The sequence below is a fragment of the Urocitellus parryii genome, chromosome Y (genome assembly GCF_045843805.1).
Source record: "Urocitellus parryii isolate mUroPar1 chromosome Y, mUroPar1.hap1, whole genome shotgun sequence".
Classification (NCBI taxonomy): Eukaryota; Metazoa; Chordata; class Mammalia; order Rodentia; family Sciuridae; genus Urocitellus; species Urocitellus parryii.
The window spans coordinates 16,958,215-16,974,488 of record NC_135548.1 but is presented as its reverse complement, the minus strand read 5'-3'; the positions used below and the strand labels follow the sequence as shown (position 1 = coordinate 16,974,488).

The following is a 16,274-nucleotide window of genomic DNA, read 5'->3' as shown; positions in this document are numbered from 1 at the left end:
AGTGCAGGTGCCTTTTAACAAAGTACCTAGTTCCTGTTATATAATAGAGTTCTTCCTTCCTATCCCTTAAACATTGCTGTTATAATTTCATTTACTCATAAGCTATAATCATTTATTTTTGCTATCTTTATTTTGAATCAGCAGTTATCCTTTGGATCAGTTAAGAATATGAAAAATGGGTTGGGAATATACCTCAATGGTAGAACACTTACCTAGTATGCACAAGGCCATGAATTGATTCCCAGCACTGCAAATAAAGAAAAAAAATTGAAAAATAAAAGATCTGATTGATTTTATTTGACCTTCATTTATTCTTTCTTGAACACTCTTCCTTATGTAGACCTGAGTTTCTGACCTAGGTTATTTTGTTTCTCTCTGAAAAACTTAAAGACAGGTGTACTGACAGCAAATTCCTTGTTTGTCTGTTTATTTTATATTTTAAAGAAGGTCTTTGTTTTTATACTTTTGAACAATAATTTCAGTGATACTGAATTCTACATTGGTGGGGTTTTTTCTTTCTTTTTATTCATTTATTAGTTCTAATCAGTTATACCTGACAGTAGAAAGTTCTTCAAGTCATTGTACACAAATGGAGCAGAAATTTTCACTTTTCTGGTTGTGCATGAACTCAACCTATACCCTAAAGATTTAAAAAGTGACGCAACCACTTCAGTGTGTTGTGTATATGTACCATCATTCCATTTGAAAAATAGATACCTTCTTTATCTATTCATCTGTTGAAGGGCATCGAGGTTGCTTCCATAGTTTAACAACTATTCACAATTGCTAAACTGTGGAAGCAACCTCGATTCTGTCCCTCCTTCCTTCCCTTCCTTCCTCACACTAGATAGCATTAATCCCTTTATGAGCGTTGATCCCTCAGAGACTAAACACTTCTTAAAGGTCCCACTACCTCTCAACACCATAACACTGGGAACCAAGGCTCAACATGTGTATTGGTGGGGTCAAACTATATTCAGACCATAACAGACAGATATTACAACTACCAAAAAATTGACTTAAAAATAAAGAAGTTAAGCACCAATTCTCTCCTTTATAAAGTTGATCACAAGTGCTTATACTTGATTGTGGTTGATTTAATTTTTTCCTTTATATGTAGATGATTTTATGTTGTTAAATATTTTATGCAAGAAGAAGCTAGGTAGTCGTTGAAAAAAAAATGTGGACCTATTAAAAAGATTATCTAGGCTGGGTACAATGGTGCACACCTATAATCCCAGTGGCTCAGGAGGCTGAAGAAGGAGGATTGTAAATTCAAAGCCAGCCTCAGCAACTTGGCAAGGCCCTCAGCAACTTAGCAAAACCCTGTCTCAAAATATTAAAAAAGTCTGGGGTGTGGCTCAGTGGTTAATTGCCCCTGGGTTCAATCCCTGGTACCAAATAAAAAGAGAAGTTTATCTAGTAAAACTTGTCAAGTCATATTGTGGCAGAAGTCAAAATGATACTCTTTACTAGTACTTTAAATTTTAAGTGACACCAGTGGTTAAGTTATTTCAGACTATTTGTATATATTATTATAAGTTAGTGATTAAATTTTTTAAAGTGTCTGTTCCTTGAAATTCTATTGATGTGAACAAATTAATTACAGTCCTGTTCTAAATGACTCTGTTCTGTGTTAAAGGTGTGTGTGGGATTAGAGGAGGCTACAACTCCCACATTCTCAAAGGGGTATTATGATTCTCAGATAACAATCATAATTCTCTCTTACATATTTCTTCCTATTAACATCATTGCATCCTTTCAAGGTCTTCCAGCCTCAAGTAATAGAAATTAGTTTGAGATTACCCAGGAAGGAAAAGGAGAATGAATGGAATTCAGTACACCTAGTAAAACTAATTCTTCTACCCAAATCAAACATAATAAACTTAATATTAACCTTCATCATGTTCCAAATGCTTTGCTTTTTACCTTTTCTAAATTCTATGAGAATTTGAAAATCTAACTCAAATTCTATTTTATTCCTGAAAAATCTTAAGTTTTTTCTGAGATAGGGCCTGTGTCTTATTTATTTTTGTATCCCCATTGCCTTAAACAATGTACATACTTAGTAAATAATAGTATAGTTGGTGAATAGAAAGGCTTTGCTAATAAACATCATTGTTGATCATCTCCTCTTAATTATATATATATATATATATATATATATATATATATATATATATATATATATGCATATATGAGTATATATTAGGGGTACCAGGGATTGAACTCAGGGATACTCGACCACTGAGCCAAATCCACAGCCCATTTTTGTATTTTATTTAGAGACAAAGTCACACTGAGTTGCTTAGCACCTCCCTTTTGCTGAGGCTGGCTTTGAACTCTCAATCCTCCTGTCTCAGCCTCCCTAGCCACTGGGATTATAGGCATGTGCCGGCTTCCTCTGATTATATTTTATAATAGAAATTATAATTTGTTTTACTTATGAACTAATTTTCCCCAAAATATTATAAGTTTAAAGGTAAAATCCAAGTTCTTGAGAAGTTCTAGTAAGATGAAATAACAAGCCCTCACTAACACACAAATTTAAAAAAAGAATTTTCTGTGTTATATACTAGGGATACATAAGTTCAAATTCCCTATACAGGGCTCTCCTCAGTTATATACATACAAAATATATATGGGTATAGCCAGAGTCTATAGTATCATGGTCACTCAGTAATTACTAGTGACTGAAAAGATCATGTGTAACTTTTTTTTTTTTTAATAAAATACACTAGTCTTAAGTATAGGGTTTAAGTTTGGCAAATGTACACACCTGGTAACAAACATACCTGACAAAATAAGGAGCATTACCATCACCCTAGAAAATTCCTATCTGTCCCTTTCTGGTCTGCCTCCTCTAATCATGAATTTCTAATCCCATCTATTAGTCATACCTGGTTTTTTATTTGGTTTAGTTTTTGGTTTTTTGTTTTGGCACTAGGGATTTAACCCAGGGGCACTTTACCACTGAGCTACATACCCAGCCCTTTTTATTTTGAGACAGGGTTTCACTGTGTTGCTTAGGGCCTTGCTAACTAAGTTGCTGATGCTTGCCTGGAATTTATGATCTTCCTGCCTCAACTTCCTGACTCATTGGGATTACAGGCCTGCGCCACCATGATTAACTTTATTATTGCTGGTTGTATCACCACTGTAATATTTGCATATAAATTAAGTTGAAAACAAGTTATAAAGATATAATGAAATATGTGTCAAATATCTTCATACTGATTCTGTAAATCAAGGTTGATTTTAATAAATAGTAATTTTTACTAGCATATAATAAGGACAGTTTGATATTTTTTTGCCTTTGTGTATTTTTTAGACACATAGACTAAAATGAAATGTTTGATTTTCCTTTATATTGTGTGTTTTAATAGAGATCAGTTAGTTGTCTTCAGTATGAACTTGGGATGAGGACAATAAGAAATCCTATTGTTTCCAGCCTCCTCAAAGATGAACTGGCAGTGTGTCAGGAAAATTCCCAGTATGGAGCAGTTTTATTACAATTCAGTACAATTGGTTCTTGCATAACCTTTAGAAAATCATACATAAAACATTCTCATCTATATAAATAAAAATCACCCACACACTTTATTAATAGCTTTGTTCACTTTTTTCCCTGGGAATTATGCTGCATGTTCCTACTGTGCCCCTTTTTTAGTCTTTTTTAAAAGACAACTTTCTATAAGCTTTCTTAAAAGCAAAATGGTTACAGTAATATAAGTGTGAGGTAATTCTCAATAATTCCCACAAGACCTAGATCTCCCTCTTAATAATGTACTATAAATAGTGTTTCTAAGTGTCATAGTCAGTTTAACCTTAGGAAAGAAAAAAGGACAGAAGATTATGCTTTCATGGAAATGATAGTCATGTTTTCTTTTATTTGTGATAATATATGATGATTTACTTATTTGTATTCATTCTGGGGATTGAACCCACAGTCTCGTGCATGCTAAGCAGATGCTCTGCCACTGAGCTGTATACTCCCAACCAACCACTGGGTGTTTGGGGGGTTTTGTTGGTAGTGGTGGTTTGGCTTGCTTGTTTGTTTCTAGTGTTACTAGGGGTCGAACACAAGGCTTCAGAATTGTCAGTCAAAAGCTCTACCACTAAGCTGCATCCCCAGTGCAGGGGGGTTATTGATCTTATTTATTTATTTACTTATACATTCTTGGAGATTAAATCCTAGGTTACTCTACCACCCAACTTTATCCTCAGCTCTCTTTATTTTTTTTATTTTGAGGCAGTGTCTCTCCAGCAGTGTCTCCAGGTTGCTCAGGATGGCCTTGAACTTGTGATCTTCCTACCTGGGCCTCCTGAGTAGCTAAAGTTATGGGGCATGCAGCACCACCAGCCAAGGAGTGTTATTTTAAAATACACATTTTCAAGTTTATGCTGCTGTTCAACTAAGGCCACAGTAAATACATGGTAAAAGGGGTTACAGAACATACTAAGTAGAAGTCTTACTAGCCTGATTTGCTTAATTGGAGATATATTTTGGGGCTATCATTTTCTGGAATACAAACTTTTTGGAAAATTTTCTATATATTATTCCAAAGGTAATAATCTAATAATAAACCTGTAGATCCAACTACCAATTTACAGAAAATTAAGGAGCTAGAAGAACATGTTCAACAGTATCACCCTCCATAATGTGGGATATTTAACAGGACAGATTACCTGGTTTCTTCAACAAATGAATAGCAGGGTGAAGGGAAGGAGCGGGTAAATTTTTTAAGATTAGAAAACTAGATACAATTGGAGAAATTTAAATATAAACTGGATATTAGATGGTTTTTTAAATTATCAATATTGATAGGTATAATAAAAATAATGCAATGTTAAGAAATTGTCCTTACTGATTCATACCAAAGTGATATCTGAGATTTTGCTTAAAATACTTTTCCAGAAAAGAAATTTGGATGTAATAGATGAAACAAGAATGGTAAAATAGTAAATGCTTGAAGCTATGTTACATAGGTTTGAAACATTCTGTACCATAAAATTAAATTTAAAAGACATAGTTGGGCTAGGGATATAGTTTAGAAAAAGATTGCTTGCCTAGCACACAAAATCCCTGGGATCAATCCCCAACACCACTGAACACACACATATATTGGAAAGGGAAAAATATAGATCACCACAGTAAAAGCGAGCAAAACTGTATTCACTTTCAGAATAGCAGTTTAGTTTAGCAAACAACATCCCTATAAATTAACATGTAAAATTTGGGGGAAGGATAAAAAGGCATTTATAATGAAGCCTTACTCAACCTACAATTCATCCTATTTTCTCTTATACCATTAAATTGTTAGACAATACTTCATTTAAAAAGAATAATGAACTCAGAATGGAAGATACATCTGACAGTGGGAATAGTAGATGGACCTAACTCTGGCAGCGGAACACAACAAGGGTCTGTCTTGTCTTCCACCTTAGTCTCCCCCTTGTACCATTTGTGGCATTCACCTGGGACTGCTGTCTTCTAATTGTGGAGGAGTCAGATTTGTGGCCTTTCCTCATAGCCAGACCTTTGGCTTTGTATATTTATCTGGGATAAAATACCTATTTTACTACAGAACATTTTTGACCTTCTATTGCTCATTGCTTTTGTTCAGTTTTATATATTTTTTAAAATATTTATTTTTTAGCTTTAGGTGGACACAATATCTTTATTTTATTTTTATGTGGTGCTTAGGATCGAACCCGGTGAATTGAGCCAAGGGCCTCAAACATACTCTAACACTGAGCTACATCCCCATATACACCCCACCTCCTCAGACAAGGTCTCGCTAAATTGCCCACACAGCTCTCAAACTTGTGATCTTCTTGCCTTGACCTCTCAAATAGCTGGGATTACTGGTATGTACTAGTGAGCCTGGCTAAAATAAATGTCCTTAATGAGTAGATTCAGCCTCTTACAAACATACTTTGTGCAGCTTAATTTACCTTCTGAGAATTTTTTCTTTCCTGAGTTACTGATTGCATGGTATTTTTCCTGGGAGAACATAGTCCACGTCTAATTAGTATATAGAACTGAACACCATAGCACTGGTACTTTGACACTTTACAGTATTGCCATATTACAATAAGAAAAGTTTGCAGAATAAATTAATATTGAGATTAATTCCTTCAATGGACTTGCTTCCTAAATCAGAAATTGTTTTTTATGCTATAGAGGCCTAACCCAGTGTGGCTGAATGATGTAGAAAGCCCTTGCAAGTCTACGTTTTACTGAAATCTCTAGAATTATTCTGCCATAGTAAATTTAAGAGTTAACTAAATATTCCTGAGACCCAACTCCATTTGTAATTTAAATTAAGATATCATACATTAAAAATGTAGTTATTTTTTGTATTTGAACATTTGCATAATCTATTTTATTAGCATATCTGTATTATCAATGAATTTTGAGTTCTCAGCCTAGTGTCATTTCTGTCAATATAACTCTACATAGCCACTGCCATAGTGACATGAAAGTATAAAGATGTCTTGCTAAATATATCTTAATTAAACTTGACTTGTCACATCTTCTAAACACAGAGACTTAAACCTAGAACTTTTGATGCTAGGAGATTTAAGTACAAAAATAAGCCAGGCATGGTGGCGCACTCCTGTAGTTCCAGTGACTCCGGAGGCTGAAGCAGGTAGATCACAAGGTTGAGAACAGCCTCAGCAACCTAATGAGACCCCTAAGCAACTCAGCAAGATCTTGCCTCAAAATAAAAAGTAAAATGTGCTAGGAATGTGTCTCAGTGGTTAATAACCACTGGGTTCAATCCCCAATACTGGGCTGGGGTTGTGGCTCAGTGGAAGAGTGCTTGCCTAGCACACATGAGGTACTGGGTTTGATCCCCAGCACTACACATACACACACACACACACACACACACACACACACACACAAAACAAACTAAATAAATACCCAGTACCCAAAAAATAAAGGTGAATAAGACTAGATTTGAAAAATGTTACTACTAAGAACAATTTTTAAGAATTATAGACTGTTATAAAATAATCATAAAGATTATATAGCTACTGGTAAAAATGAATTGTTACTATTAATTGAGTACTGTTTGTCAGGCACTTCACTAAACACTATTTACAAAGTAGTAATGTATGCTGTTTTTGTACTGCACAAAGTTCGGTTGGGGTTTTAAGAAATATAAATGCCATAAGAGTAATAGTTGTGTAATCTGTATAATCTGTCGCATTGATAAAAGAGAACATTTTCTTGAAGTAGTTGGAAGTACTGTAAAAAATGCATGCTTTCTAAAACATTAAAATTATCCATCTTGTGATGAAAACTAATGAAATTAGTGGTAACCTCTCATCCTAATGACCAAGCTCTTTGGCCCTTTACTAGAGTGGTTTTTATCTTAATTCTTAGCATATTTGCTTTCTGAATTTATATGACATATAATAAAGTTAACAGGGAATTGTATTTTTGACAGTTCAGAGGACACATTTTCTACTTTCTAAAAGTATGTTCCTACATGTGAAATTTGAGAATCCCACCAATTCAATTGTTTTGGGTTCGGGGTTTGGGGTTTTTGGTTTTTGCTGTGCTGTGGCTCAAACCCCCGTCTTTGCAGATACACTAGGTAAGCATCTACCACTGAAGTACATGGAGCTGTTATTCATTCATGTGAAGCCATTAATTGTATGAGCACTTTTATGCCATTTACAGACAACTAGTAACTAATACTTAAATTTTGAATTTTTTAAATTTTTAGTTGTAGATGGACACAATACCCTTATTTTATTTACTTTTTTTGGTGGGGGGAGGGAGGTACCAGGAATTGAACCCAGGGGCACTTAACCACTGGCTGAGGCTGGCTTTGTACTTGTGGTCCTCCTGTCTCAGCCTCCTGAGCCACTGGGATTACATGCCCCAGCGTATTTACTTATTTTTATGTGGTACTGAGGATCAAACCCAGTGTCTCACATGTAGTAGGTAAGCACTCTACCACTGAGCTAAAACCCCAGCCCCTGAAATTTGATTTTTATTTAAAATTTTATTGTCAATATATGCAACCATTTTGTAATTTTAAAGGGTCATTAAAGTAATCCATAGGAATTAAATATGAACTCTCCCCATATGTCAATGATAGGCAGTTTCCTCCCTATTCTCTCCTTCACAGCTAGAGTAGCCATTCAGTTTTTCTTGATAACATGACTAGAATGGTAAAGCCTAGAGAGCAGTACCCTTTTCCACCCAGTTTTACCAAAGCTGCTATTGACAAATGAACAGATTTGGATTGATTGCCTTTTGGTTTTTTTGTTTGTTTGTTTTAAGTTCTTTTTTTTCTTCTTTTTAAAGAGAGAGAGAAAGAGAGGATTTTTTAATAATTATTTTTTAGTTTTCGGCGGACACAACATCTTTGTATGTGGTGTTGAGGATCGAACGCGGGCCTCATGCATGCCAGGCGAGCGCTTGAGCCACATCCCCAGCCCCTTGATTGCCTTTTGTTTTCCATGGTAACAGATAGTTACCATATTAATGATAAATAAGTGGTAAAAGACCAATAAAGAAGAGAAAAGGGAAAAAATAGACAAAATTTTTAATCAACAAACTAGAGAATCTGTTTCTGAATGTTTCTCTGTCTCCTACCATTTGTTATGAAGTCCTTGTCTTCAGTAACTGTCTCAGTCTTCCTTGTATTACAGACATGTGGCCCAGGGTAGTTCATTTAAGCTAATGTACAGAAATTTGGGTGTAGTTACCATGAAATGTTGTCAGTTTCTTAGCTACAGGGAAAATAAAATGGAACAGGAATATAGAAAAGAAGGAGCTGGGGTTGTGGCTCAGTGGTAGAGGGCTTGCCTAGCACATGTGAGGCACTGGGTTCGATCCTCAGCACCACATAAAAATAAATGAGTAAAATAAAGGCATTGTATCCATCTACAACTAAAAATATTTAAAAGAAAAAGAAAATTAAGAGTGAAGAATCTCTTCTGCTTTACATAGCCTTATTTTAAGGGAATAGGACAGACCTTTCAACTTTTTTTTATAATGTATATTCTGTTAGTCCGTATCACAGGACCAAAAAGAAACTCACTTTTCAGTTTGGGATTTTGCAAACAGTAGCTTATGAAAAATATAAAATATGCACACCTATACCTATCATAAAATTGCTTTTATCAACCCAAAACTAATAACTAGAAATTTCAAAATCTGGGCATATTTTATAAGCGAGATTAAAGAGCCTAGTCGTTACTCAGTAGACATGGAGGCAAGACTGTTGATAATATCAACCCCACAGCATTGTATTCAATATTGGTGTTTGATAAGCAGGGGTAAGGAATTTTCTTTTGGAAAGTAGGATAATAAATTGTGTATGTACCTGTAAAAATATCTCTTTTAAGTGAATTCTTACTGAGAGAGTAACTATTAAAAGTTTAATTGTAGTTTGTCATTTTGTTTTGATCTTATACTAAAAACTTCCAACCAAACAATATGTAAATATATCTTTTTCAATATGACAAAGTTGCATAAGAGAATCCCCTTGCACGTAAAGAAAAATGCAATTATTTTCTATTCTGAATCTCCAGACTGCTGTTTTAGAAAATCATATCTGATTATTTGCTCAGCAGAAGATTATTGAGTTGATTTAGCTGTGATTTTACTTAACAAAGCTTCAACTGCATTCCTACTGTGGAGTCCGAAAAAGATAGAGAGATATAAATGATACATTCAAACTGTGATTTTTGTGAACAGGGCCATCGATGCACCCCTCGGAGCTAATAGCGGAGATGAGAAACAGTGGGTTTGCACTGAAACGAAATGTACTGGGGAGAAACTTGACCGCAAATGATCCATCACAGGTAATGATCTTTTTATCAGTAAGCTGAAAATGTCTATAAATCTAAATGTGATTGCTTGTGAATTGCTACTTAATGTTTCCAATGTGCATATATCCATAGGAAAGTCACATAGAGCAAAGAAAATTCCTAAAATGTATTTTGATTTTGCCTCTTTATTATTTTAACCTAAATGAGAAATTGTTTATAAACCTATATTTTAATAAATGAAACGGCTCCTCTGTGTTTATATGGATAAAATAACCGAATGAGTGTTAAGATTGTTTTTCCCTTCCTGCCAACTCACCCCTGACATGACATTAAATTGAACTAATGGTAAGAAATATATAGGCAAACTCCTAAAAATTACAGAAAATATTTTAAACTTTTTTAATTTATTAAAGTTAGAAAATAGTTGAGTTTGAAGGGTTGTATTAGTATGTATTCGATAACATACAACTAATATTATAAAGGCTAAAATTATGGATATCTGTGGATATTTTGACCTTCCTAAAAGATTCATGATCTTTTTTTTTTTAACAGTGTTGGTAATTAGCTACATGCTAAACAAGTGCCCTACCAGTGAGCTGCACTCCCAGCCTCTCATGATCTTCTTGTTTTTAAAATTTCATTAAATTATTTTAAAGATAAAATATTTAAATAGGAAAATGCTGAAATTCAAGAAATCTAAAGATTGTTTCTGTGTTCATTTTTTCTTTTCTTCCTGATAAAGTTTTCTAATGTTAGCAAGGCAGTTGTACTAACATCTTATGATCCACTGTAACAGGTAGACTACAAAGAAATTTTTAAAATTCCATTTGCAGCCAGGTACAGTAAGATATATCTGTAATCTCAACGGCTCACAAGGCTGAGACAGGAGGATCACGAGTTCAAAGCCAGCCTCAGCAAAGGCAAGGCACTTACAACTCAGTGAGACCCTGTTTCTAAATAAAATACAAAAAATAGGGCTGGGGTTGTGGCTCAGTGGTTGAGCATCCCTAAGTTCAATCCCTGGTACCAAAAAGAAGAAAAAGAAAAAATTCCATTTGCAGTTCCTAGTCCAAAATACCATATTCATCTATAGTATGTCCCTATTAAAAAAATCTTGTTTATGTTTTCTTTCCTGATAACTACTTGTCTGAAAATTTAGCAATTTGATGTCTTTGTTGACTCAGGAGTATGTTGCAAGTGAGGGTGAAGAGGATCCAGAAGTGGAATTCTTAAAGTCACTCACAACCAAACAAAAAGAAAAACTTCTCAGGTAATTGGAAAAGTATATATTTAATAGATTTTGTGTGTGCATGTTTGTGGTGCTGGAGATCTGAAGCAGGGCCTCATGCACTACAAGGCAAGTGTGCTACCACTAAGCTACACCCCCAGCCACACTAAGAGCTCTTGAAGCTATTTAATATGCATCGTGTTGATTTATTCTTCAGCCAAAGTAATACAATTCTGTTGTCTTTTTTTTTCAATAATATAAGATTGTGTACTTGGATAATACCACAAACTATTGCACTTTTCAGTATATTTAATTTGAAAATTGACTTATTTGTAGGTTTTACTTTTCAGAATAGATTTGTGTGTATCTTTGCACAGTTTTTCTTAGAAACTATTTTTGGTGCTGGGAGTGGTGGCACACGCCTGTAATCCCAGCAGCTCAGGAGACTGAGGCAAGATGATCCCGAGTTCAAAGCTAGCCTCAGCAAAAGGGAGGCTTGCTAAGCAACCCAGTAAGACCCTGTCACTAAATAAAATACAAAATAGGGCTGGGGGTGTGGCTGACTGGTTGAGTGCCCCTGAGTTCAATTCCGGGTACCAAAAAAAGGAAGAAAGAAAATGTTTTTGCCCATGTGTCTTTGTTTTCTTTCTACATCTTGTAAATTTTTGAGAAATGCTGAAAGAATGTTTAAGGTACATGTAAACTTTATATTAGACTACCTTTGGATTAATAAATCTAAGAAATATCTGCTGAGTCCAATAGAGGGAGATCATGATGTTCTCAGGAAGTAGAGTTTTAAGAATGGCTGAGAAAAGCCAGTGAAGACACTTACCTCAGAGAAACTCAAACATACCATATAAACAAGAAGTTACTCTTCTGAGACTGCATATTCGTCTTTAGAAATTCTCAATGCCCTGATGGAATTGCTCTAATTATTTATAAAACTGAACAGTTGTTGAAAAGTAGTATGTGATTGTTTTGTTACATAAACCTAGAAAGGTCATCAATTTTTATTTATTTTTGTGGTACTGGTGATGGAACTCAGGAGTGGTTTACCACTGAATTACATCCCCAGTCCTTTTTGTTTATTATTTGGAGACAGGGTTTTGAGCCTCACTAAGTTGCTAGGGCTGGTCTTGAACTTGCCATCCTCCTGCCTCAGCTTCCCAAGTAGCTAAGATTACAGGCATGCACCACCTTGCACAGCTAAGGGTATCTTATTTTTTTTTTAGTTGTCAATGGACCTTTATGTTATTTTATTTATATGTGGTGCTGAGAATAAAACCCAGTGCCTCAGACATGCTAGGCACGCTTTCTACCACTGAGCCACAACCCCAGCCCTAAGGGTATCAATTTTTAAAGTGTATTTTTATTTGGAATTTTTGGAGAATATATTCTTGAATATTGATAATGTAATATTAATATTCTTGAATACTGATAATGTAATATTAATATTTTCATACTTTAATACACAGAAAGTTTCAACAGGTTCAACTAATGTGTACACCATTCACAGGCTTTCAGATATATATAGATATTTCTCTCTTTTTTTTTAAATTGTAGATAGACACAATACTTTTATGTATTTATTTTTATGTGGTGCTGAGGATCAAACCCAGTACCTCATACATGCGAGGCCAGCACTTTGCCACTGAGCCACAGTCCCATCCCTCACAGGCTTTCTTTAGATCAGAATTACTATACCTTTAGAGTACTAAATAATTTCAAATTCTAACCCAGTAAGAATTTAATAGTCATTTCCATTGATGAAGTACAATCAGAGAATTGACTTAATACATTTATTTACTTAAATATAATGTAAACATGCCTTGAACAATTTAAAAGAAAAAAATGATTTGCCGTTTAATAAAATAAGTTGTTTATATATGGATACCATTTTTTAGTAGCTTCTAAGAAAGCATATTATCCATTAACAATTTTATAGTTGGTGAAATGGCTACTTTTTAGTTTGCTACTATTTTTTCCCCAATTACAGGAAATTGGACAGACTTGAAAAGAAAAAAAAAGAAAAAAGATAGAAAAAAGAAAAAGTTACAGAAGAACAGAAGTAAACACAAAAAACATAAAAGCAAATCCTCCTCCTCTTCCTCTTCCTCCTGCTCCTCCTCTTCCTCCAGTACAGCTTCAGAAAGCTGTAGTGAGAGTGACAAAGAAAAGAAGAAAAGAAAGAAACACAAATGTTCAGGAAATAACAGTGATTCTGAAGAAGACAAGTCTAAGAAGAGAAAACTTCATGAAAAACTTTCTAATAGTCATAGTAACAAGGAAAAAGTCAAGGAAAAGTCTAGGTCTTTAAAAAAAGAGAGTTCTGGAGAGAATAGCAAACAGAGCTATCCTGATAGCCACAGGTCCAAAAGCCACCACCACAGCCCAGAGAAGAGAGGATCAGAAAAAAAAGAGGGGAGCAGCAGAAGCTGTAGCAGGGATGAGAGGAGTAGGAGAAGCTGAAGCCGAAGTCCTGGTAGTTATAAGCAAAGGGAGATAAGGAAGCAGCCACAGCGGAGTCCCAGTGAAGAGCGCAGCAGAGGAAATGACAGCAGGAGCCATGGCACCAGTGTATACAGAGGAGAAAGAATGCACAGGGAGCATCCCGGAGATAAGCACACCAAAGGGACCCACAGAGAAAGAAGCAGAAGTCGGGAGAGAATAAAGAGACCGCATGTAACAGTTACCTAGTAATAAAAGCATCTCCACTTTCTTACTAAACACTTTTAGTAAGGGCTAAATTATGTACTATTATCTTTGTAATAAATAAAGCTCTATTTTAATTTTCCATCTCTGTAAACTGTCATTTCAAATATAAAACCATAAGAATGAATTTTGCAAATATTTGTAAGTAATGTATTTTGAGAATATAGAAGTATTTTCTGTTGTTAACTGTTTCTTGTGCCCCTGTACCAGATAAAGCTCCATATAATTCTGACATTTTCTTTGTTCTGAAACAAATTAAAAGAGTGACAGTACATTGAATGGTTATAATTTGATTTTCTTTTTGGTCAATTCAAATTTGTTATTACTTTTAAGATTTGAATTTGCTTGAAGCAAAGTGTAATCATTGAAATTCACTAGTGTGAATTAAACAAGGGATATTTATCAATATTTCTTTAAGGCTTTTAAACTCCTTTCAGGTGTTTTGTTCTACAGAGTAAGCTAATTACATTTGGATGATCCATTAGCTTTCTGTGCTCCCATAGAAATAACATAGAATTTTACCTCAAACTTAGAACAACATAATAAAAATCAAGGCAGAGGCAGGACTGTGTTCCTTCTGGGGGCTCCAGGGGAAAAAAATTCTGTTTGCTCACCTTTGCAGCTTTTTACTGGCTCCCTTCCTCCATTTTTCAAAACTAACAAAGGGGAGTCAAGTAGCAGACACTTCCATATTCGGCATTCTACTTTTTTAGGACCCTTGAAATTACATTGGGCCCACCTGCAGAATCCAGGATAATCTCCTATTTTAAAATCAATGGATTAGCAATCCTAATCCTCCTTTTCCATGAAACATAATATGTACAGGTTCTGGGGTTAAGACATGTATATCTGTGAAGGACCATCCTACCTACCATAGATGGCCTTTCTACTACCGGCATATAACTATTATCAGATTTTGCTTAAAAATATCAAGCATTTAGATTATGTCCCAAATGAAATAATATGGACTATTTCAATACATTTCATGAGTATAAGAATATAAGACATATTTAAACTTAACTGTAAATTCTCCTATATTTCAAAGGAAAGATTTAGAAAAAAGTTAGCACAAATCATAAGTAACATGCAATTTCAAAAACACATATGATGGACATAATATTAGGGCTCTACTTTTTAAAGACATCTGTCATTTAATACAAAACAAATATTGATCAGATGGTTTTGATAGTTGGCAGTCACAATTTCTTAGGTTCTGTAAGAAAGTAAATTTGAAAGAAAAGTTAAATAAAATCATTCCAAGTAGTCTGATACATATCTCTTATTCTTGTCTGCACACACAGAAAACACGTGTGCTACAATTTAAAAGAAACTAAGGTGGTAAGGAATACTTTGGTTATTTAGATTAAGAGAACTAGAGGAGGGGAGAGGAACCTGAATTCCTCTTCACTGTTCTTTCATAATTTACAGTTCATCTCAAAGACCCCATTCCTTCACATTATATATATTAATAACTGTGCATTTGAAATTGATAGACTAATAATTTACACCTTAAGTTCATCAGTGTTGTAGTGATTATTTTATCTTATACCTTCTTAGACTTTATAATTTTCATAATATCAAAACCTATGCAATACTTAGTGCTTTAAAAATGGTTTCTGAACCAATATAGTACTCATGAAGAGAAATGTTAAAAATGAATCTTGTAATTAAGAATGAATTAAAGAAATACATATTTCTTTTCACTTTGACTTTCACAAAAGTGCAGTCCACTTTTAACTTTAAAATAGCTGTTAGGTTTTTTTTTTTTTTGGTGTGTGTGTGTGTGTGTGTGTGTGTGTTTTAAATTTACTTATTCTGATTTGTTATACGTGACAGCAGAATGCATTTCAATTCATAGTACACACATGGAGCACAATTTTTTATGTCTCTGGTTGTACACAAAGTATAGTCACACCATTCATGTCTTTATACATGTACTTAGGGTAAGGATTTGTTTGTTTATTTTTAAATCTCTGATTTAATCTTCATTGTTAAGATTGAGAAACCATAAAGTGCTATTTCTTTATGAGAAAAATTTTCTTAGAGAAAAAGTCCTACATAGTTATGAAAGATGTCAATTTGCTGTTTGTCTTATAGCCTTGGTCACCCAAGTGTGTGCTAAACAACCCCAAAAAGCTAGCATTCTAACTTCGTAAACTTAAAAATGGAAGGGAAGCATTTTCACACAGTCATAACATAATAAACAGCTTTAAAGAGGTTTTATCTAGTGTACTTTGTGCACCCTAATGATATAGGGGGGGAAGTGATTTTTTAATAAAAATACTAGGCACCTAATTCTACTTTTGCTTTTGAAATGTAAAAACCAGAGATGAACCTCAAAAAAAGGGGGGGGGGGATCTGTCTAATTGTATGTGTAGAGATTCCTCTAAGTACAGAAGCCAAAGAAGAATCCTCCAAGTTTAATATGATTTAAGAACCCAAACAAAAGTCCTCAACAGTCTAGGTTCAGTGGCTACCCAGGAGGCTAAGGCAGGAGGATCACAAGTTCACAAGTTGGAGGCTAGCCTGG

General features: G+C 34.5%; 1 pseudogene; it reads left to right on the top strand.

The window, feature by feature from the left end:
- The window catches only part of LOC144250930 (corepressor interacting with RBPJ 1-like), a 44,211-nt pseudogene extending 30,277 nt beyond the window's left edge, over window positions 1–13,934 (top strand).
- Window positions 13,935–16,274: the final 2,340 nt, after the last annotated feature.